This window comes from Mustela nigripes, chromosome 1 (assembly GCF_022355385.1).
Source record: "Mustela nigripes isolate SB6536 chromosome 1, MUSNIG.SB6536, whole genome shotgun sequence".
NCBI lineage: Eukaryota > Metazoa > Chordata > Mammalia > Carnivora > Mustelidae > Mustela > Mustela nigripes.
This window is the reverse complement of record NC_081557.1, coordinates 170,413,697-170,435,610: the sequence shown is the minus strand read 5'-3', so window position 1 is coordinate 170,435,610 and position 21,914 is coordinate 170,413,697. Positions and strand designations below refer to the sequence as shown.

The window sequence follows — 21,914 nt, the reverse complement described above, 5'->3', positions numbered from 1 at the left end:
AAGGCAACCGCAAATGAAGGTGTCTATTCAGAATGAAGTTTAGAGCTGGAGGTAGAGATTCAGGAATCAGGAGATCTCTGGGGGCGCCTGGGTGGCTCAGTCAGGTAAGCATCTCCCTTCGGCTCAGGTCATGATCCCAGGGTCCTGGGATGGAGCCCCAAGTCAGGCTCCCTGCTCGGCGGAGAGTCTGCTTCTCTTCTCCATCTACCTGCTGCTCCCTCTGCCCCCCTTGTGCTCTCTCTCTCTTTCTCTCTGAAAAAATAAATAAATAAATAAAAATCTTTAAAACAACAAAAAAAATAGAAATCATGAGATCTCCCAAAGAGAGACTGTACGATGACACATAGGGGTATGTGGAAAAGAAAGAACCACAAGTGACTCAAAAAGTAGAATTCAAAACCAAAAAGAATCTAGAATCATTGAAGTGAAGGGATGGACAGTTTGAGGAAAGGCGTGATCCCCATGTAACAGGTCACAGACAGGAGGAAGGTGAAGAGCATTTGTCCATTAAAAGCTCAAGTTTGCTTATTTGACTTTAACCAAAAGCTGGAAGTTTTTATACAATATTGTTTTATATATACATATATTTTAGAGGTTTTTTCCTCCCCAGGACCAGGGCCAACTAATACACTAGTAAAACTAGATTTTATAGAAAAGTGATTTAAATGAGGATGATCATTAATATTCCTTAAATCCCAAACATTCTCTCCAATGTTATTTTCCTGGTTTTTCTCTCCCCAAATTACTTTTTCCCCTGAACCTCCCCCGCCCCCCGCAAAAAAAGTAACATCAGGGATTCAGGCAACTTTTTTTAGTCTTGCACTTTCAAATGTTTTTCTGTTCTTTTATTTATTTTTATTACTATGTTCAATTAACATATAGTACTTTTAAATATTTTAATCAGCTTTACTTATAAACCACTAACCTAGGAATTATTAGCCTCCAAAACTTCCATTTGAAAAAGTATATAATCACTTGCGTAATGATAGATGACTCAAATTTACTTTAGAAGAGAGACAAAAGAGCCTTCGGTTTCCCGCTGTGTTCTGGAAGCTCAGCAATGGGAGGGCATCCAGCCTATGAGGAGGAAATTAAGGAAAATTCCTTGCTGGAGAAGTATTTATTTTGATAGAAGGCTATCACAGGCCAGGAATATTGCTTGCCAGCAAAGATTCTCAGTGTGGTCCATACACACTTTCTGGACATGTAGAAACAAGGACTTTATTCTTTTTTCCACAAGTGTTCATCTAAGTTTAAACATTTCAAAAATTTTACATTCACAACAAAGTGTTTCTCCTTTTCTCTATGCAGTTGAGTTTCAACTGAGTGTGAACTTTTGGACCAAAAAAAAAATATCCAAAGTTCAAGGATTACCACCCATACTGTCATTTCCCCCAATAAATCTGCCCCAATGAGGGCTTACACTCAAGTGTTCAGCTGCCACAGTCATACACAGCTTCTCTAGAAGAAGCCAGAGGCACAAATCCAAGGCAGTTACTGTCTCTTTGTGGCTCATAGGGCCAACCAGAGCTGCTTCTAGTTGCCAGTGTCCCAGGAGTCACAACAAACCGAGTAGAACACTCTATGGAATTCGATCCCCATCCAAGCCCATTAGGAAAGCCCACCAGTTGAATGGCCAATGGCAAAAGACATATCAAAAATGGAGCTGCCCAGTGTTCCTTCTTTTTCTTCTTCCTCCTGCCTCCCCTCCCTTTCTTCCTTCCTTCCTTCCTTCCGTCTTTCCCTCTCTTTATACTTTATTGAAGGATAACCTACTCAACTGCTCACTTTTAAAGTATACAATATGATGAGCCTTGACATAGATCTAACCATAAAGCCATCACTACAATCAAGATAACAGACATTTCCGTCCCCCATCAAGTTTCCTTGTGCCCCTTTGTAATTCCTTCTTCTCTCCATCTCCATGGTCTAATTTCTGTCACTATAACGTGTTTGTATTTTAGAATTTATGTGAAGGGAATAATGCAGTGCTGTATATCTATTCCTTTCTGTCTAGCTTCTTTCAGCATAATGATTCTGAGATTCATTCATGTTGTTCTGTGTATGAAAACTTTGTTCCTTTTATAGTAGTGTTCCATTACTTGGATATATCACAGTTTAACTGTTTACCTACTGATAAGGCCAAGCGTTGTTTCCAGTTTTTTTAGCAAAGCTGCTATGAACAATTGTAGACAAGTATTCCTGGGAAACATGCTTTCTTTTCTCTAGGGTAAATGGGGAATAACATGACTAGGTTATATGGTAGATATATGTTTAACTTTTTAAGAATGGCCAAATTGAGATTAAGAGTCACTTATGGTTTGTCTCCCTCCCAATCCCATCTTGTTTTATTGATTCTTCTCCTACCCACTTAAGCCCCCATGTTGCATCACCACTTCCTCATAAACTGAGGGTTACTGCGGGGAGGGGGGTTAGAAGAAGGGGGGTGGGGTTATGGACATTGGGGAGGGTATGTGCTTTGGTGAGTGCTGTGAAGTGTGTAAACCTGGCGATTCACAGACCTATACCCCTGGGGATAAAAATATATGTTTATAAAAAATAAAAATTTTTTTTAAAAAAAGAATGGCCAAATTGTTTATGAAGAATTAGTAATATTTTTTCTTTATTGTTTGGTAGGATTCAAAAGTAAAGTCACATGGATGTGGGGTTTTCTTTGTGGGAAGACTCTTAATTAATTCATCGTCTTTAATAGGTATAGAGTTACTTAATGTTGTCCTAAGGTTCACTGATGCTGTTTGGTCTTTTGTTCCTCTTTGTTCTTCGTTTTTTTGTGGTGGTCTTTTTTCTTTTTTCTTTTTAATTTTTTTTCAGTGTTTCAAAATTCATCGTTTAGGCACCACACCCAGTGCTCCATGCAAAAACTGCCCTCCTTAATACCACCCCACCCTCCTTCCCCCGCTCCAAAACCCTCAGTTTGTTTCTGAGTTCACAGTCTCTCATGGTTTGTCCCCCCCCCACCAATTTCCCCCAACTCACTTCTCCTCTCCATCACCCCATGTCCTCCATGGTATTCCTTATGCTCCACAAGTAAGTAAAACCATATGATACTTGACTCTCTTGGCTTGACTTATTTCACTCAGCATAATCTCTTCCAGTCCCATCCATGTTGATACAAAAGTTGGGTATTCATCCTTTCTGATGGCTGATTAATATTCCATTGTATATATGGACCACATCTTCTTTATCCATTCATCTGTTGAAGGGCATCTTGTCTCTTTCTGCAGTTTGGTGACTGTGGCCATTGCTGCTATAAACATTGGGGTACATATGACCCTTCTTTTTACTACATCTGTATCTTTGGGGCAAATACCCAGTAGTGCAATTGCAGGGTCATAGGGAAGCTCTATTTTCAATTTCTTAAGGAATCTCCACACTGTTTTCCAAAGTGGCCATACCAACTTGCATTCCCACCAATAGTGTAAGAGGGTTCCTCTTTCTCCACATTCTCTCCAACAGTTATTGTTTACTGTCTTGTTGATTTTGGCCATTCTAGCTGGTGTAAGGTGATATCTCAATATGGTTTTGATTTGAATCTCCCTGATGGCTAATGATGATGAACATTTTTTTTCATGTGTCTGTTAGCCATTTGTATGTCTTCTTTGGAGAAGTGTCTGTTCATGTCTTCTGCCCATTTTTTGACATGATTATCTGTTTTGTGTGTGTTGAGTTTGAGGAGTTCTTTATAGATCTTAGATATCAACCCTTTGTCTGTAGTGTCATTTGCGAATATCTTCTCCCATTCCATGGGTTGCCTCTTTGTTTTGTTGACTGTTTCCCTTTGTGTGCAGAAGCTTTTGATCTTGATGAAGTCCCAAAGTTCATTTTTCCTTTTGTTTCCTTTGCCTTTGGAGACATATCTTGAAAGAAGTTGCTGTGGCCGCTGTTGAAGAGGCTACTGCCTATGTTATCCTCTAGGATTCTGATGGATTCCTGCCTCACACTGAGGTCTTTTATCCATTTCAAGTTTATCTTTGTGTATGGTGTAAGAGAATGGTCGAGTTTCATTCTTCTACGCATAGCTGTCCAATTTTCCCAGCACTATTTATTGAAGAGTCTGTCTTTTTTCCATAGTATATTTTTTCCTGCTTTGTTGAAGATTATTTGACCATAGACTTGAGGGTCCTTATCTGGGCTCTCTACTCTCTTCCACTGGTCTATGTGTCTGTTTTGTGCCAGTACATGCTGTCTTGGTGATCACAGCTTTGTAGTAAAGCTTGAAATCAGGCAATGTGATGCCCCCAGTTTTGTTTTTCTTTTTCAACAATTTCTTAGCAATTTAGGGTCTCTTCTGGTTCCATACAAATTTTAGGATTATTTATTCCAGCTCTTTGAAAAATGCTGGTGGAATTTTGATCAGGATGGCACTGAAAGTATAGATGGCTCTAGGTAGTATAGACATTTTAACAATATTTATTCTTCTGATCCATGAGCATGGAATGCTCTTCCATCTTTTGTGTCTTCTCCAATTTCTTTCATGAGTGTCCTGTAGTTCTTTGAGTACAGACCCTTTACCTCTTTGGGTAGGTTTATTTGCAGGTATCTTATGGTTCTTGGTGCTATAGTAAATGGAATCTATTCTCTAATTTCCCTTTCGATACTTTCATTGTTAGTGTATAAGAAAGCCACTGTTTTCTGTACATTGCTTTTGTCTTTTTTCTTTCTGTTTCATTCTGGATAGTTTCTATGGTTATGTCTTCAAATTCACTAATATTTTCTTCTCTAGTGCTTAATCTACTATTAATCCCAACTGGTGTATTTTTTCATCTCAAGTATTGATTTTCATCTTTCAGGTTTGATTTGAGTCTTTTTTATAATGTCTTCCACATCTCTCCTTATCATGCTCATGTTTTCCTCTATCTTCTTGAACATATGAGGCATATTTATAATAGTACTTTTAATTTCCTTATCTGTTAATATTATAATCAATGTCATTTCTGTGTCTGTTTCTGTTTATTTCTTTTTCTCCTCATTATATTATGTATTTTCCCATTTCTTTGCATGCTTAGTCCTTTTTTATTAGATGCCAGACATGGTGGATTTTTGGTCATGGAGTGATAGATATTTGTTGCTGTGTTCCTTTAAATATTCTTAAATATTTTTGTAGGAAAGTTAATTTACTTAGAAATAGGTTGAGCCTTTCAAGGTTTGCTTTTAATCTTTGTTAGGTGGGTCCACAGTAACATTTAGTGTAGGACTTGACCCCACAGCTACAGAAAGGCCTTTCTGAGCAGCCTACTGAATGTCCTATGGTCAAGAGCTCTTTCTACTGTGAATGGTAGAAAGGTAAATTATTCTGGGCTCTGTGTTAGCTCCATAGATCGTTCTACCTAAGTCTTCCCACTGACTCCAGAGCCTCAGAATTTTCCTCACATACATATACTGACCAGTTCTCAGCTAAAGACTTGAGGGTATCCTCTTCAAATCTCCACAGCATTTTCTATCTCTCTCTCCATAGCTTTCTTCTCTCTGGTACTTAGCCCTAAGAATTCTGGCCACCTTGGCCTCCACTTTCTCCTCAACTCAGGGAGGATGGCAGTACATCCCAGACACACTCACCAGGCAGTGACCTGGGCTAATCATAGGATTCCCTTCATTTGTTTTTCTTCTCTCAGAGATCACTGTCTTGTACTGGCTATTTTATTTTTTTAAAGATTTATTTATTTATTATTTGAGAGAGAGAGAGCACACATGGGAGGAAAAGGATGGAGGGAGAGAGAGCATCTCAAGAAGCTCCCTGCTGAGCATGAAGGCCTGACGTGGGGGTCAGTCTTACCACCCTGAGATCATGACCTGAGCTGAAATTAAGAGTCAGATGCTTAACCAAATGAGCCACCCAGGCACCACTTTTACTGCCTATTTTAAAATAACTAAACACAATTGTTTCACATATTCTTGCCCTTTTTTTAGTTGTCTAATGTAGAAAGATAAACTCAGTCCCTATTACTCCATCATAGCACAATGTGAAACTGATTCAGGAAACTTAATGTCAGGTTCAAATAACTTAACTATAAATTCTAAGGGTTGATGTTGAGCAATTGCTACAAATTTGTCAGTCCAATCCAGAGCCACACAACCCATAAGTAATAGTGTGTGTTGCTCCATATTTTCAGATACCAGCCTAATGATTTGGTGAGATTTTCTCTCTAGTTCTGTGCATGCAAGCATGGGGGGGGGGGGGTTGTTCCTGGAAACATGCATGAGTATATATTTTGTATCCAGCTTTGTGACTGCATTTTAAACCTAAAATTTATAAGTAAAATTTCTTTATGCACATAAACAGGAAATAGCCACTTGTGAATTCATATGTTGGAATTCTATTTCTAGAAGTATTGTAAAGAATGATGCTTTGTTCACGTGAGTGAGATCCTGCTGTCAGTAGAAAAAAATATGGAGTGAGCTGCCTTCAGGAACCACCTTGGACCTTCACTACACAGCCCACTAGTTTCATTCAAGAGCTCTCTCCATTTCCCATTTCCTAAGATTGAATTTTACTCTCAAAAGAGTAAGCTCTTGACCTGACTAAGCCTTGCATTAGAATTAGCTGCCCATTCACCTGCACCCACAGCTCCCCCTCCTCTGACGTTGTTCCTAGAGCTGCCTTGGCTGCCTGCCCAGACCCTTGACTTCTTGAATTGGGGCCCATCATGTTTCTCATGGCTGGCTGAACCCAAGGCCATCCACTTTCCTTGACCTTCGGTATAAACTTTCTAGACTCCTGTCTGCCTGTCCACCTGGCCATTGCTTGCCTGATGCCCAGCACATGTTAAAAGCAAAAGGCAAGATTTAGGAATCTACTTGTTTCCTCTGAACCACAGAAAGGTAGCTGGCAGTCAAGAGAGATGGATGTGGTATGTATTTATAAAGTTAAGTGAACCAAGGACACAACTACAATATTAATGCAACTCAGCAAAACACTTTTAATCCAGGCACTGTGCAAAGGTCTAGAATACAAGCTGAATAAGACATTTGCCTGATGAGGGGGACTCATCTAGTTTGGGAGACAAGCAGGTAAGAGATCATAATATAATACAGCTTGTGAAAGAACCACAGCTTCTCCTTGCCTGCCTAATTTTGAACTCTCTGCTTTTATTTACATATACGTTTGGATAACAGACAATATATATTACCACGAGATGAAACCTACAACATGTCCTTTCCTATTCCCACAGCTTATATGTCTGTCTTTCTTGCTAAGTTTTAAGTTCCCTAAGGATGAAGGCCATATCTTATTCCTGTCTTGTCACTTCTAATGACTTACATAAGTTTTCCTTGAATTGAAATACATGAAGCTCACATATATAAGGGTCTACTATAAAGTATTTAATTATATAAGTAACACATAATAAATTAAAGCATGCCTCTTGATAAATAGCAATGATTCCAATTATCTTAAGAGATACAGGTGGTTACAATTCACAATGGGAAGTTAATAGGTTAATTAACTAAGTGGTTAAAAGGTAAAGCAAATGTATTAAAGTTGTTTAGGGTTTGTTCACCTTACCCCAAGTTTTAGCTTTAATATATGTGTGAAGTAAGGTTATATCCACATATAAGCAATTATAATGCTGTCAGTGCCAAGCCTCTGGGTCACTGACACAATGGCAGCTAGAATTCATATTTTCAAATAAGAAAAATTCTACGTCTTGCCATTGTTACTGTTTTCCAGTCTTTTGGCCACTACCCTCATCTATGATACCTTTACTCGATATGCAGTTGTCTAGAAGGAGGATAACCCTAGACAGTTTTGGGCCTAGGAAGAGAAAACAAGGGTTTAGCTAGCAGCCAGGGAGGGGTAAGAGGTAGGAAGGACAGTCAAGGTTAGGGTTTCTGCAAGTAACAAAAAGTCAAATATATAATAAAGGAAAGTTCTGTATGCTTCTGTAGAGCTAGATTTGGAGGCTCAAACAATGTCATCAGATCCCACCTCTCTACCTCCCAGCCTGCCCTCTTCTGCCTTGGCTTCATTCTCAGCCTTCATCCAGCTCACAGAACAATTTTACCCTTTGTGGAAGCTAAGCGCAGTGTCGTATTTTCCAGAAACTTTACATTGTATTTAATACTGAATAAAGGATGAATGATATTGTTTAACCACTCTCTGCTTTGACATGCTGCAATGTAAAGCTCATTGACAAAAGTATTAAAATGTGATCTTAACCAAGGGAGAGGTAGCACTTTCAATCTTGACAATTGCTAAACACATAGTATATTATACTAAATGACAGAATTCTATAGGTTTGCTGATCGATCTGAACTTTAATAAGCAGTACTTATTCAGTTTATCTCTCGAAGACCATGATGAGATTTATAATCTAGTTTTTTATTACATTTTTTTGTCCTTAGTTGACCATTTGTTGTGGTGAAATAATATAATTTAGTTCTCACCTTTATCTTTGTCTGGCCTGGCCTGGCTTAACACATGTAATTTACAAAGTCAGATTGTGCTTTTTTCAAGTATCTATCCCCATCAGAGTGTTTGTCCAACGTAGGTGGGTTATAAGTATATTTTAAATGAATTGCCTCCCTCTTCAACAGTCCGACTGACTCTCCGTCTCTGGTGTTTTGCAGACTCTGCCGGACCCTGCATTCTTGCTCGCTAACTCATCTGTCTCTCAGATGAGTTAGCGAGCCTGTATCTCTCAAGATTCCAGATCATGTGCACACTCCATGTGTATGTGTGTGTGTGTTTCAGTGAAGGTATTAGTTGCATAGAGTAAAGCACAAAAATCTCAGTTGCTCAACTGTACAATGTGATGAATTTTTACTAAGTGAATAGATTTGTGTGACCATCAGCAAGCTCAATAAGTGAAGCCTTTTTCTTGTTCTTTAAAGATTTTATTTATTTGACAGAGAGAGAGATCACAAATAGGCAGAGAGGCAGGCAGAGAGAGAGAAGGGGAAGCAAGCTCCCTGTTGAGCAGAGAGCCTGATGCAGGGCTGGATACCAGGATCCTGAGATCATGAACTGAGCTGAAGACAGAGGCTTTAATCCACTGAACCACCCAGGCACCCCAAGTAAAGCATTTCTCAGGGGCTTCATTATGCCACCTTCCAGCATCCCACCAAAGCTAACTGCTTTTATGAACTCCCTTGTTATAAATTATCCTGTTTTTGAATTTCATACAAATATAAAGTCATACACTGTAACAGTTATCTTTCCAAAATAACAAACCACCCCAAAACCTAATTGTTTAAAACAACCACCATTATTTGCTCATAATTTTCTGGGTCAGCAGTTTGGCTTGGGCTCAGCTGGGAAGTTCTCCTGTTTGTCTCAGCTTGGGTCACTCATGTGGCTACAGTTATGTGGCAACTCAGTTTGGTGGTTCATGGCCTAACGAGGCTCAAATAAATACCTAGTGGTTTTTGCTGTCGGTTGGTCTGTGTGTGTCCAGCAGGGCAGACCAGGCATTTATCAGGTGACATCCATGCTCTGAGAGGGTGAGGCCTAGACTGAGGAGTCACACAGTGGTCCTTCCCCCTCACACTCCCCACCCCCACCATATTCCATTGGTCAGAGCAAGTCACAACAGTAACTGATAGTCAAGAGAGGAATATCATATATAGAAATCTATATATAGAAATTCTATATATAGAAATATATAGAATATCATATATAGAAACTCTATATCCTTCTGAAAGTAGTTGCAAAAAAAAAAAAAGGTGGCCATTTTTATTTCACCACAGATAACATGTCCTATTTATGTCTGACTTTTTCACTCAACGTTATGAGATTCATACACAATATTGTATATATTATTAACTTGTTCTTTTTCTCATTTGGGTGTTGAAAATACCACAAACTAGGTATCCATTCTACTGTTGATAGGCATACAGGGTGTTTTCAATTTGGAGCTGTTAGGAACATTCCTGTATGTGTACTCTAGTGGACACAGGTACTCATATCTATTGAGTATATAGCCAGGAGTAAAAGTGTTGGTAAATATATGGTATGTGTCTATTTAGCTTTAATTATACTGATAAATATTTTTCCAAGTGGTTATTTTAAAAAATGTTGTGATCTACAAGTTTCACAGTGACTTGGAAAACTGTTTCAATACCATTCCCTTTATGTCTTCTCGGGTTCTCAAACAAAACTATGGATTTTTCCCCCCTCTGTCAGGTATTCCTATTAACTCTTATAATGGTAAAAATGATTTCAACATAGCCATCTCTTAATTCATTTGATCTAAACACATTTCCTTGAACAATCAAAATATCAACCTCTTTTCTGAAGGGCTTAGAGGTAGAAGACAAATCTAGTATGTCTAATTGACAGGGCGTACAGCAACTGAGTCAAATAGACATGATCAGAATTCACACCAAAACCAAAGTGTGAGAGAAAGGTAAGGGCAGGGTAACTAACATTTCTTGGAGACCTACTGTGCAACAGTCCCTGTGCTATGCACTCTGCCCATGGATCACTGAGTCCTCACAACAATACTGGAAGGTAGGTTCGATTATTCCTATTTTAGATGAGTAATGGAGACTCATATACCTACCTAAAGTCACATTTCACCTGCTAAGTAGCAGAGTGTAGATCTAGATTGTCATATGCACTACCTAGCATTGTATCAAATAATTATGAAATAAAGATCTTTAAGGTGAACAAGATGCATGAATTGCCACAGAGTGGATTGTAACTGATCCCTTGACCAGCACTCAGATACACTGAGTTGAGAGAAAGCCAAAATGGCAGGAGTTGCAAACTCCTCAACATGTTCCCAGAATACACACTAAAAATGTCTCATATAGTTTATTATGAATTATTTTTCAAACCAAATTTCCTCCCACTGTCTCGGTACTGGGGGGTGAATAGCTCTTTCCACACACCCAGGAGGGAGGACCACCATGTGGCTGAAAATAACCCAGGGTACCAGGAGAGCATCTCTGAGCCTACATTCATGTGACCTTTTTCCTAACAGTATTCTCCCAATTCTGAATTCTTCTTGGCCCACACATGATAACCTTTTGAGTTCCTGGACGAAGTTCTTTGTGTTCTATTGGAGTCGCATTTACACCTTCCCCATTCACTCCAATTCACTCAGCCCCCAGATACTGGACCACTGTGTGTCTCTCTCTTGTGCATGCCTGACACCCCACAGACCCTTCTGTCCTTGTTCAGCCCTCTCGCTGAGCACAACACAGCCCATTCAAATATACATGTGAGGCATGATTTACAAGGAAGAGTATTTAATTTAGGCTTCCTTCAGTTTTGTCACCACAGGAAAACACTTGGTTCTGCCTCACGTACTATCAAAACCCTGTACCTCTACACACAACTGTTATTTCTCCCATTCGGCAACACACACACACACACACACACACACACACACACACCTCTTCACAGAAGTTCACCAATGCCTTTGTCTTTTTTAGTCTGTTATTAAGGCATTTTTTTTCTTCTGTCAAAGCTACACATTTTCCATAATTACCTAGCCCTTTCTGAAGAAGAGTAAAATAAACGAAATCAATAATCTATATATGCTGCAATTGTCTCTGTCTTTGAGGTGCTTTCCCAAGCTGTGACTCACCATGGAGCTTTGAAGATCACCCACCGTGGGCTGAACAGAAATGAATGTCCTTCTCCTGATTACTACCTAAAAGAACAAGGGCCTGAAATCTTCTGAGTTTCTTAGAACTTTCACCCCTGGATGACACATGGGAAGTGTCTGTGAAAAAGCAACACTACTTGTTGGAACTTGGGGGTTTATTTTGAAGACCGAATGCATAATGAATGATTAAGAGCTGGAGGTTTGAGTCCTAGGCCAGCTACTGTCCAACAGTGTGACCTTGGGAAGGTTACTTCACCTTCCAGAAAATAGAAATGATGTTATCTAGCTCATATTATTGCTGTGGAAATCCTTGAGATAATAAAGTGTTTCTTACAGTGCCTACCTAGCATATAATGAGGTCTCGATCCATGTTAGGTAGTATTATTTCAGCAAACTCTGTCAGAATCACCATTGCATCTTCAGCCTGCCTCCCAATCTCCTTCCTCTTTCCTATTCCTGGACTATTGCCCTACAGGGAAATGTCTACACTTTGTGATTACTTCTTATACTCTATTTCCAGTTTGGCTCAACTCCATCCCTCTCCACAACATGAATTCCTGCACCCCCACCAGGCTCTTCCCCATTCCCTGTGGAACCTCTGTCTCAGTGTAAACACGCATTTTGTCCTTTCTCCTCAATGCTGGCTTTTCCCTGAAGGTATCATTTCCCTTACAACCCCTTCTAATGGTAACCATTCATCCCATAACGCACCACCTTTGAGATGAGCATATTCTAATTGCAAACCTAGTTCAGTCACCTCCCAACATGTGCTTACCTCTGAATTCAAAACCATCCATATACATCACTTTCCTCTATTTTTTTTGCTGTCTTATTTCTTAGCTCTTTCATGAATTATACCTGATTTGAATTTTATTCTTACTCATGTATTTAACAATTATGCTGTATTAAGAGGTGCATGGAACTCTACATCGTGCCTTAGGAATATAAAGGTAAATAAGACATTATTCAGGTTCTGTGAATTAGCATTCTGGTGGGAAAGCAGACACATAATAATAAGAGAACATTATTTATTATAATGACTGCTATCGAGGAGATAAGTACCGATATAACAGAAGTTCACACCCTGCAGTCACCTCCATGCCCGTTATGTCTCCCCTTCTAAGCCCTGTATCTTGCATACCCTGATCACCTCAACTTTTCTATTTGTCAGCTCTACAAACAGAAACTCCTTTCCCCTTAAGATCTGGTTATCTGTAATTTGGAATTGCTCACCTCCCAGATCTTAAACTCTTAAATGTCCCTCATTGAGGATAACCTTGAATCCCTATGAAATCTGCTCTCTGCCTTCATTTTCTTCCATTTCCTAAAACACACCCTACTCTTACTATTTGTTGGTCCCTTTTATACCAATTTAGTATCTCTATCTAGTCCCATTAATTCTATTAGCCCATGTTCTCCAGTCTTAACTTACTTGGAGAACCCCTAACCTGAGTCTTCAAACCATCCATGGTCACATTTTCTTCTTCCAAGGCTCTAACTATTATTAGAAACATTAAAAATAAAAATAACAATAATTTACAACTGAATAGTTCCATTAAATCCAATCCAACCTCAACTGGCAACTTTTTCTACACAACAGTACTTTCATTCAGTGAAACCCCATTGCATTCCCTACAAAGCCAATTCCACATCATTTCCTTTCTCCAAATCCTCCCACCACATTACCTCAGCTGAAGCCATAGGACAGCTCTTTTAACTTGCCCAATTCTTCTTTTAAATATCTCCAAACTCCCATTCGTTTTTCCTTTCTTCCTACCCAGCACAGACAACAGAATAGGTTCCAGGGCTAACCACTCTGCTTGTGACACTGATCTTACCCAGTTCATCTTCTTGAAGTATCATACCAATTATCATTGGCTTGATTCTTCCCTTTCTCCCTCTCCACTGATCCTTCCCCACTTCAGCTATAAGCAAGCTACAGTCTCTCTTCCCATCTTATAAGAACATTCCCTTGATACGCTACCCCTCAAGCTACCATCCATTCTCTTTTCTTTTCTTTTTATCACTGCCAACTTCTTGCAAGAAACCTATACTCATTGATTTCCACTTCCTGACCACCCTATGCCTGGGCAATCTTCCTTCCAGCCATGTGGCTCTAATAAGAATGCCTTACTTAGCACAGATCACCAAGGAAAATACAAGATACTAGAGAAATAATTTGAAACCAAGGTTAAATGGTTTAGGCCTTTTCAGTGACATGCTCACAAGAATTAAATACCACCCAATTCTCACAATTGTGTGTTGTTGATTTAGAAGGAGGAAAAAAAATGTTCTTAATTGTTTTTCAGAGAAAGGAAGAAACTTCAGGATATAAATTACAAATCATGTGGGTTCTTTTTCCTCTTTTCTGGAATACTCTAATTTTTAGAGTGTAATGACAGTATATGGTGTTTTATATAACCATTTTGATTAATAATATAGAAATCCATTTTGTATGAGATGAAATATATCAAGTCTTAGAGTTCATACAGTAGTCCTTATTTATAAAAGTAGTTCCCAGGAATAGCAATGAATCAATTGAACTAATTCCTTCATTATTCTGAAGAAAGATAAGCCATAAAAATGCGGGGGAAACATTGCTAGAATCCAGATATAATGTGTCTATAATCCCTAGTCCTTGCAGTCAAGGACCATGACATATACTCTTCTAACTATGACAGAATGAAATTCAAGATTAATAACATGTTTTCATGAGTTTTAGGAATTTTTTTACATGTTGCTGTTTCTATCCACACCTTTGCTATGACTCACTTTCACTGGGATTCTGCTGACAATCTGTTCTAATGCATTCTTATCTTCCAAAGTGTATCATTAGTTCTGCCTTGACATATTCGTATTAGTGTCATCAATTAACCCCATGCTTGCCAGTTTCACAATATAAATGCTTTATAATTAGAATAATGACATTCAATCATAGTATAAGAATCAACTGAGCCTTCAGAAAACTGAGGGTGTGGTCTCTCTGTCTGGTCTCTCCAGGTTTCAGACAACTAAGGACATTTGTATTTCTACCTCATGCGATGCAGGGTGACATCTGAGAGTGTCTGAAGAATGAGTCTTTGTCATTTCAGACAAATTTAAAGTGTTAAGGTTTACACATTGAGATACCACCTTACACCAGTTAGAATGGCAAACATTAACAAGACAGAGAACAATAAATGTCAGAGAGGATGTGGAGAAAGGGGAACCCTCTTACACTGTTGGTGGGAATGCAAGTCGGTGCAGCCACACTGGAAAACAGTGTGGAGATTCCTTAAGAAATTGAAAATAGAGCAACCCTATGACCCTGCAATTGCACTACTGGGTATTTACCCCAAAGGTAGAGATGTAGTGAAAAGAAAAGTCATATGTACCCCAATGTTTATAGCAGCAATGGCCACAGTTGCCAAACTGCGGAAAGAGATAAGATGTCCTTCAACAGATGAATGGATAAAGATGTGGTCCATATATATAATGGAATATTAATCAGCCATCAGAAAGGATGAACACCCAGCTTTCGTATCAACATGGATGGGGCTGGAGGAGATTGTGCTGAGTGAAATAAGTCAAGCAGAGAAAGTCAATTATCATATGGTTTCACTTACTTGTGGAACATAAGGCATACCATGGAGGACATGGGGAGAAGGAGAGGAGAAGTGAGCTGGGGGAAATCGGAGAGGGAGACAAACCATGAGAGACTGTGAACTCAGAAACAAACTGAGGGTTTTGAGGGGGCTGGGGGAATGGGTGAGCCTGGTGGTGGGTATTAAGGAGAACACATATTGCATGGAGCACTGGGTGTGGTACATAAACAATGAATCTTGGAACACTGAAAAAATAAAATTAAAAAAATATATATAGAAAAATATTAAGTGTTATGGTTTAATTCTACTAGAAGAAAGGTAGGAGGAGAGTATGACTTGGAGGGTGTTAAAAATTCTTGGATCACAGATTTTATTTCTTAGAGTGCCCCTTTTATGGGTGTATTCTTAAGAAGGACTTCTTTACAGTATGTCTTCACCATCATATCACATAGGAAAGCAAGAAAGAGCTGAATGCTGTTTGCAAGTACATAGAAAATGCCAGAGCCAGATAGCCAGATCTCATGGAGGTTACCCTCTCTACCGCAAAATCACAAAGGGAACAAAGTACAGAGAGCCTGGGCTAGCTTTTAGTTTTAATGATCAAAGAATTGAGAGTTGAGAAATTGCCTTTTTCTTATATTTTACCAAGACTATATTCAGTTAAGAGCCTTAATTCTGTTAATTGTGGAACAATAATGCACCTTTCCATGGCTATTTCCTGACAAGTGAAGAAGCCTAGGGTAAAACTCCTCTATACTGTAATTAGGGCTGGAATACATCTTGTCCCTTGTCCAACACTGCTTACTTATACAATGTTATTCACACACCAAAGGGAATTCTAGTTACCATGAAAAACAAGCCACAGGGACACTATAGAAATTTCCCACAATTATTTGTTCCAAAGTAAATACATTTCCTTTGATTTTGACAGAACCATAAAACACAGAAGTGTATTGTGAAGCTCTGTTTAGCTGTGTGTTTACCAATACCCTGGAGGCTTTACTCTTTGAAACGCAGCAAGATTACATCATGCTGTTTCATCTCATCACTTGGCATGCATGTATGTTATACCTAACAATCAAACATCAGCAGGGAAAAACAATGAACTAATTCATGAATCAGGATTCTGTTTTATACTCCATTTTGAAGGATAACCATGACTTAGCTTAAATAAGACTTTATGTCTTGATTACAGGTTTTAAAGCATGGAAGTATTGACCAAGCCTGGGTCCCTGGTAGAACACATGAAACACAGACTATTCGTACTTTCTTTGCTGAACGAGCATGTAGGTGTTAACTCATGTAACGGGATAGGAAAAAAACAACAGAAATACAGAAGACTGTCATTTCTCAATTTTATCACCGTTCTTCTCATCCATAATAACAATAACTTGTGTTCGCTGAACTTTCTTTTCTCTTGAGAAGAGTTTCAAATGTTTGAGCTCCTGTAACTTTCTCTCCAAAAATCAGACAGTCACTTCAGGGAAGCATTTTGTTTTCATTTTTGATGGCAAACTGGGGTTTTCACTTCATTTGATTATGGGTACAGTGGGGATTATGAAAGAGTGTTAAATGCTCACAAACCGCACAAGAACTCCCATTACTTTATAGGGTGTGTGTGTGTGTGTGTGTGTGTGTGTGTGTGTGTGTGACTATCCTCTTATTCACTCAGTAAATATTGAAAACATCTAAACTGGCAGGCATTGACCTTCCAAGAAATAACACAGAAGGATCTTGTAGTTCTATAATCTCCTTAACCCTGATTCATTCACACCCATTCCCATGGCTACATTTTTGCTTTTACATCACCTGGAATTGGGTCAAATAAGTCTCCTAAAAGCAAACCATGCCTTTCTATCTATGCCCTTGCCCTGGTCCTTTACACTTTTAAAGCTAGTCTTTGATATTGCTGATACCGTTAGTTTTCGTCACTTGGGAGGCCTCCAAACACACCTGGATTCAGACACCATCTCACCTAAAGCCACATTTAGTCTATGGCAGCAGGCTAGCCAGTACCTTTTCTATCCTTTCTAGCTTCCTTTGTCTCTTACTGCCTTCACCATGACAAAGCCAACTCAGTTCAACCCAGCCAGATTCATGGAACCAACAGTGGAATGGCATGGCCTCAGACAAAGTACTACCTTTGGAATCAGTCTGTGGTTTGTTTATGCCTTAGCCAGTTGTCAGCTGTATGACTTTATTAAGTTATTAATCTCCACAGACCTCAGTTTTTCCATCCGTATCATGGAAATAATAATTACTTCAACACATACTTCACTATGAGGAACAGAGAATGGGCACTTTAATTATATACCATAGATCCTGGGATGAATAAATAGTAACTAACATTATTTTGTCTATTTCTGGTTTAGGTCTGCTAAACCCTTCTGGAGAAAATTACATATTCATGTTACTGGGCACCATTATAAATTTATGAACTCCAGTCTTAACTGGGCCCTCAAGGGTTTCTCATCTACTCCATTTCCGTTCTCCATAACAGCTGTTCCAAACCTTTACCACTTTCCTCGAGGGTCTGACCAGCTCCCTGCCTCCCCTGCTCTCAGCGGGTGGCTTAACCTTCACTGAGATAACAGTTGCCTTAGAGCAAGTCTGCTTCTGTCCTGACTTGTCCAATCAGCCATGTCATCGCACCTCCTCTCCCACTTCACTTCTATCTCAGGAAAAGAGGTATCCTAGCTCACTCAATCACTAACTAAATGACTCAGAAAGTATTTATTGAACGTGAACTAAGCATACATCAGGCCCTGAGCTGGCTGCCAGCCTACCCTCAAACAGCTCTACCCTCGTGGAAGAGTCAGACCCACAAACAAACTAGACCCAAACAACAGGGTATGTGGTACACCAGATGGGAAGACAGATACCAGCCAAGACTTGCAAGGTCAGCTATGACAGCTTCTGGTAGGAGGTTGTATCTGAGCTGAAAACTGAAGAAGAAAAGGAGTAACCAGGGCATTCAGACAAAGAAAGCAAGATATGTCCCAATCATGGAAACATGAAAAAGTCAGATGCTATCCATGAGTCAGGTACCAAGGGAATGAGCAACTTCAAGGTTTTTAAGTGTAATGAGACAAAAAATTCCATGCACTAAGGGGTAGAAGCCAGTCAAGTGATTTCAGATTCTTTTATTCCTTTAAAAAATACTATTTAAACAACATTCAGATAGGACACACAATGCACTGAGTCCTCTGCCTGAAGATAAGAAGATCTTCTGTGAAAGTTCCCAGACCTCATAGTGGGGGTGGATGACAGAGGATTGCCATAGCCCATAGCATGTCCCTGAAGCTTTTCCTGGATGTCATGAAGGTCTCCAAACTTTTTTATGCTTTCCAAAGAAGAAACTGTGGGCCCACATTATCTATATTCCAATAAGTCCAAGGAGCATTGTGACTTATAGTAAGAAACATGTATCAGGTCTTCATCCCCACTTCTGGCACAGAGTCCCGAAAACCATTGGAATTTCCTAAGTAATGAGAGCAATAAAATTAGGTGATTTTTGTTATGTTAATGAGATGATTTTTGGAAAGCACCTAAGGAGGAAGGCTGCTTGCCAGCAGAACCAACCAATGTGACTGGGGGGTTAGACCTTTCAGGCCCACACCCCTGACCTCTGGGGAGCAGAAAGGGGGCTGGAGGTTGAAGCACTCGCCAACGTCAATGATTTAATCAGTCATGCCTATGTAATGACGCCTCTGTAAAAAACTCAAAGGGAGGGAGTTTCAAGAGCTTCTGGGTTGGTGAAAATGTGGAGACATGGGGAGAGTGGTGCCCTGGGAGAGGGCATGGAAGTTCTTCACACTTCTCACATCTTGCCTTATGTATCTCTTCCACCCAGTTGCTCCTAAATTATCTCCTTTTATAATAAACTGGTAATCTAGTAAATAACTGTTTCTCTCAGTTCTGTAAGTCACTCTACCCAGTTAGCCAAATCCAAAGAGGGAGTCATGGGAAACCCTGATCTATAGCTGGTCCATTAGCAGCGCAGGTGACAACTTGGGCTAAATCTAGCAACATCTGAAGTGGAGGGCAGTCTTGTAGAATTTAGCCAGTAATCTGTGGGATCTAATGCTATCTCCAGGTAGATAGTGTCAGAATTGAGTTGAATTGTAGGACTCCCAGCTGGTATCCAAGAATTCCTTGGATGTGTGTTCTTCATCCTCAAACACTTCATGCTGTTAACAGCCTCCTTTGTTGTACTTTCATATTTCCCCACGGTTTAGCATTATGGTCATTTTGAATTATCTACGAAGGGTACACTGATCTTTTTCATGGTAAGGGCCTTCCAAAAATAAATTGTACCCAAATTCATCTTTGTGTCCTCAACACCAAGTACAACACTGAACACATATATACTGCTATGACATTTGTGCTTTTTTCCCCATAATGTTATGGAGATCATTCCATATCATTTCATACCTCAGTCTTCTTTTTTTTTTTTTTTTTTTAAGATTTTATTTATTTATTTGACAGACAGATCACAAGTAGGCAGAGAGGCAGGCAGGGGGCGGGGAGCAGGCTCCCCACTGAGTGAAGAGCCTGATGCAGGGCTCGATCCCAGGACCCTGGGATCATGACTGAGCTGAAGGCAGAGGCTTTAACCCACTGAACCACCCAGGTGCCCCAATACCTCATTCTTCTTAATAGCTGCATAGTATTCTATCATAGGGGGAGTCTTAAAATTTAATTTCTGCTGAAGAACACATCAGTTATTTCTAATTTTTCTTTACTACCAATAATGCTATACTGAATATCTTTATAAATATGTCTTTGTACAGGTGTGTGAATGTGTCTGTAGGATAAATTCCTAGAAATGGATCCATTTAAAATTTTTCATAAATACTGACAAACACTTCCCCAAAAATAAATATTTTATCAGTCCACATTCCCACCAAAAGTTGTTTGAGAGTACTGATTCCCATATCCTTACAAACTATCATAACTGTGTTTTCAATTCTTTACCAATTGGATATGTGAAAAATATATCACTGTGCCTTAATCTGCATTTCATTGAATATAAAGAGGTCAAGAACCTTTCCATATGTTTAATGGACATTTGTATTTGTTCTTTTATAAACTACCTGTTAGTATTTTTTTACAGTGTTGACTTCTAACTAATTTGTAAGAATTTTTTTAACTTTTCTAAATTTTCTTTTGCCATAGTGCTTGCAAATAGTTTTCAATTCAGTAAAGCACTTTTCAGTGCATAAAGGTTATATGTTCTGAGTGGATTTCATCTTTTATTAATATTAAAATAGGCCCTCTGTTCTTTTAGTGTATTTTGTCTCAAATATTTCCTTTCTCTTTTATTTCACCCCTAATTTCTTTTTGTATGCATTTACCTGATATATCTTTTCATGTCTCTTTTTAAAAATAATTCTTTGTCATTTACTTTTAAGTAGTCTCTGTAAATTGGAAAATAGTGATCTTGCTTTTTCACCTACTTGGAAAGCCTTTGTTCATGAGTGTGTGCATGTGGTGTTGAGTAGTGCGGGGAAGGGAAGGAACTCATTCACATTCATTCTGCCCACTCATATATTCTTACTACTGACCTAGTCTTCTTGCTGCCTTCTTAATTTGTACTTCAGTTTATTATATCTGCTTTTTGCTTCCTTTCTTCTTTATTAGCTTGTGTTTATTTCAAATATAACTGAATTTCTCTTTCTCTATCAAAGTCAAGAATTATTCAAAATCTATAAGCTATCTCCACACAACCACAAGATCAGAATTTCAGCAGAATTTTAATTCCTCTCCCAACTCTTAGCCTTCATTGAAGTAAACTGAAATTTTAATTTAGTTACAGGTTGTTTTATTGTTATAATCTGTCTCCTCTGGCATAAAAAAAAAAATCCTTAAAATTTGTGTTAAGCTAACAGTGACACTATCTCTTAGTTACTATGAATTTCATACTCACCATTCTATCTTTTATGCCTTGGCTTGCCTTCTTGATTTCTTTATTCTGATTTATTTTTCATTTGGCTGGAGTATTTTCCTGAGTAACTGTTTTTATGAAAGCTATGTAGGTAGCATGTTTTCTGTGTCTTCTTACGTCTTCACAATTGAATGACAATTTGGTGGATGTGGAATTCTGGGACCATGGTCCTTTTCCCTTAGAATCCATCATCTCTTTTTTCTTTTTTTTTTAAGATTTTATTTATTTATTTGACAGAGAAAGAGATCACAAGCAGGTGGAGAGGCAGGCAGGGGGAGAGGGAGAAGCAGGCTCCCCGCCGAGCAGAGAGCCCAACGTGGGGCTCGATCCCAGGACCCCGGGATCATGACCTGAGTCGAAGGCAGAGGCTTAACCCACTGAGCCACCCAGGCGCCCCAGAATCCATCATCTCTTAGTTTATACTATCTGCCTATGAAAAGTTGATTCCAATCTGATTATCTATCTTGGTGAGTAATCTGGGTTTTTTGCCTGGAAGCTTGGATTGAGAATTTTCAAAGGATATGAAGTAAAAAGTTACTAAAAAAAGTTAACATCTGTTACAAGGATTTAATGATTTCACAAAAGTAATTTAAGAATATTTATATTCTACTTTAAAAAGTGGCTAATTTTTACCAAAGGCATAATAATTAGTCTTTTTTAGATGAGCAGCAAAAGAGCAAATGTGATTTATCTCTATGATTAAAAAAATTAGGTTATACCGGATGAATTATTTTCTAATAACAAGGATTTTGAGAAAAGTTTATGAAACTAAGCACTGCAAGAGAAGTTTCTCAAAAGCCCAGGAGGGCC

At 38.9% G+C, this 21,914-nt stretch overlaps 1 long non-coding RNA gene across 2 annotated transcripts in view; it reads right to left on the bottom strand.

Moving 5' to 3' along the window:
* Positions 1-21,914, bottom strand: part of LOC132014252 (uncharacterized) — a 59,921-nt gene that overhangs the window by 7,110 nt on the left and 30,897 nt on the right. Inside the window, exon 3 of one of the 2 annotated variants that reach the window (XR_009403261.1) lies at positions 18,327-18,638. The exons of the other annotated variant lie outside the window; for it this stretch is intronic. This is a non-coding gene — a long non-coding RNA (uncharacterized LOC132014252). Of the gene's footprint in view, positions 1-18,326; positions 18,639-21,914 lie in introns of those variants that run through there. 2 annotated transcript variants of the gene reach the window in all.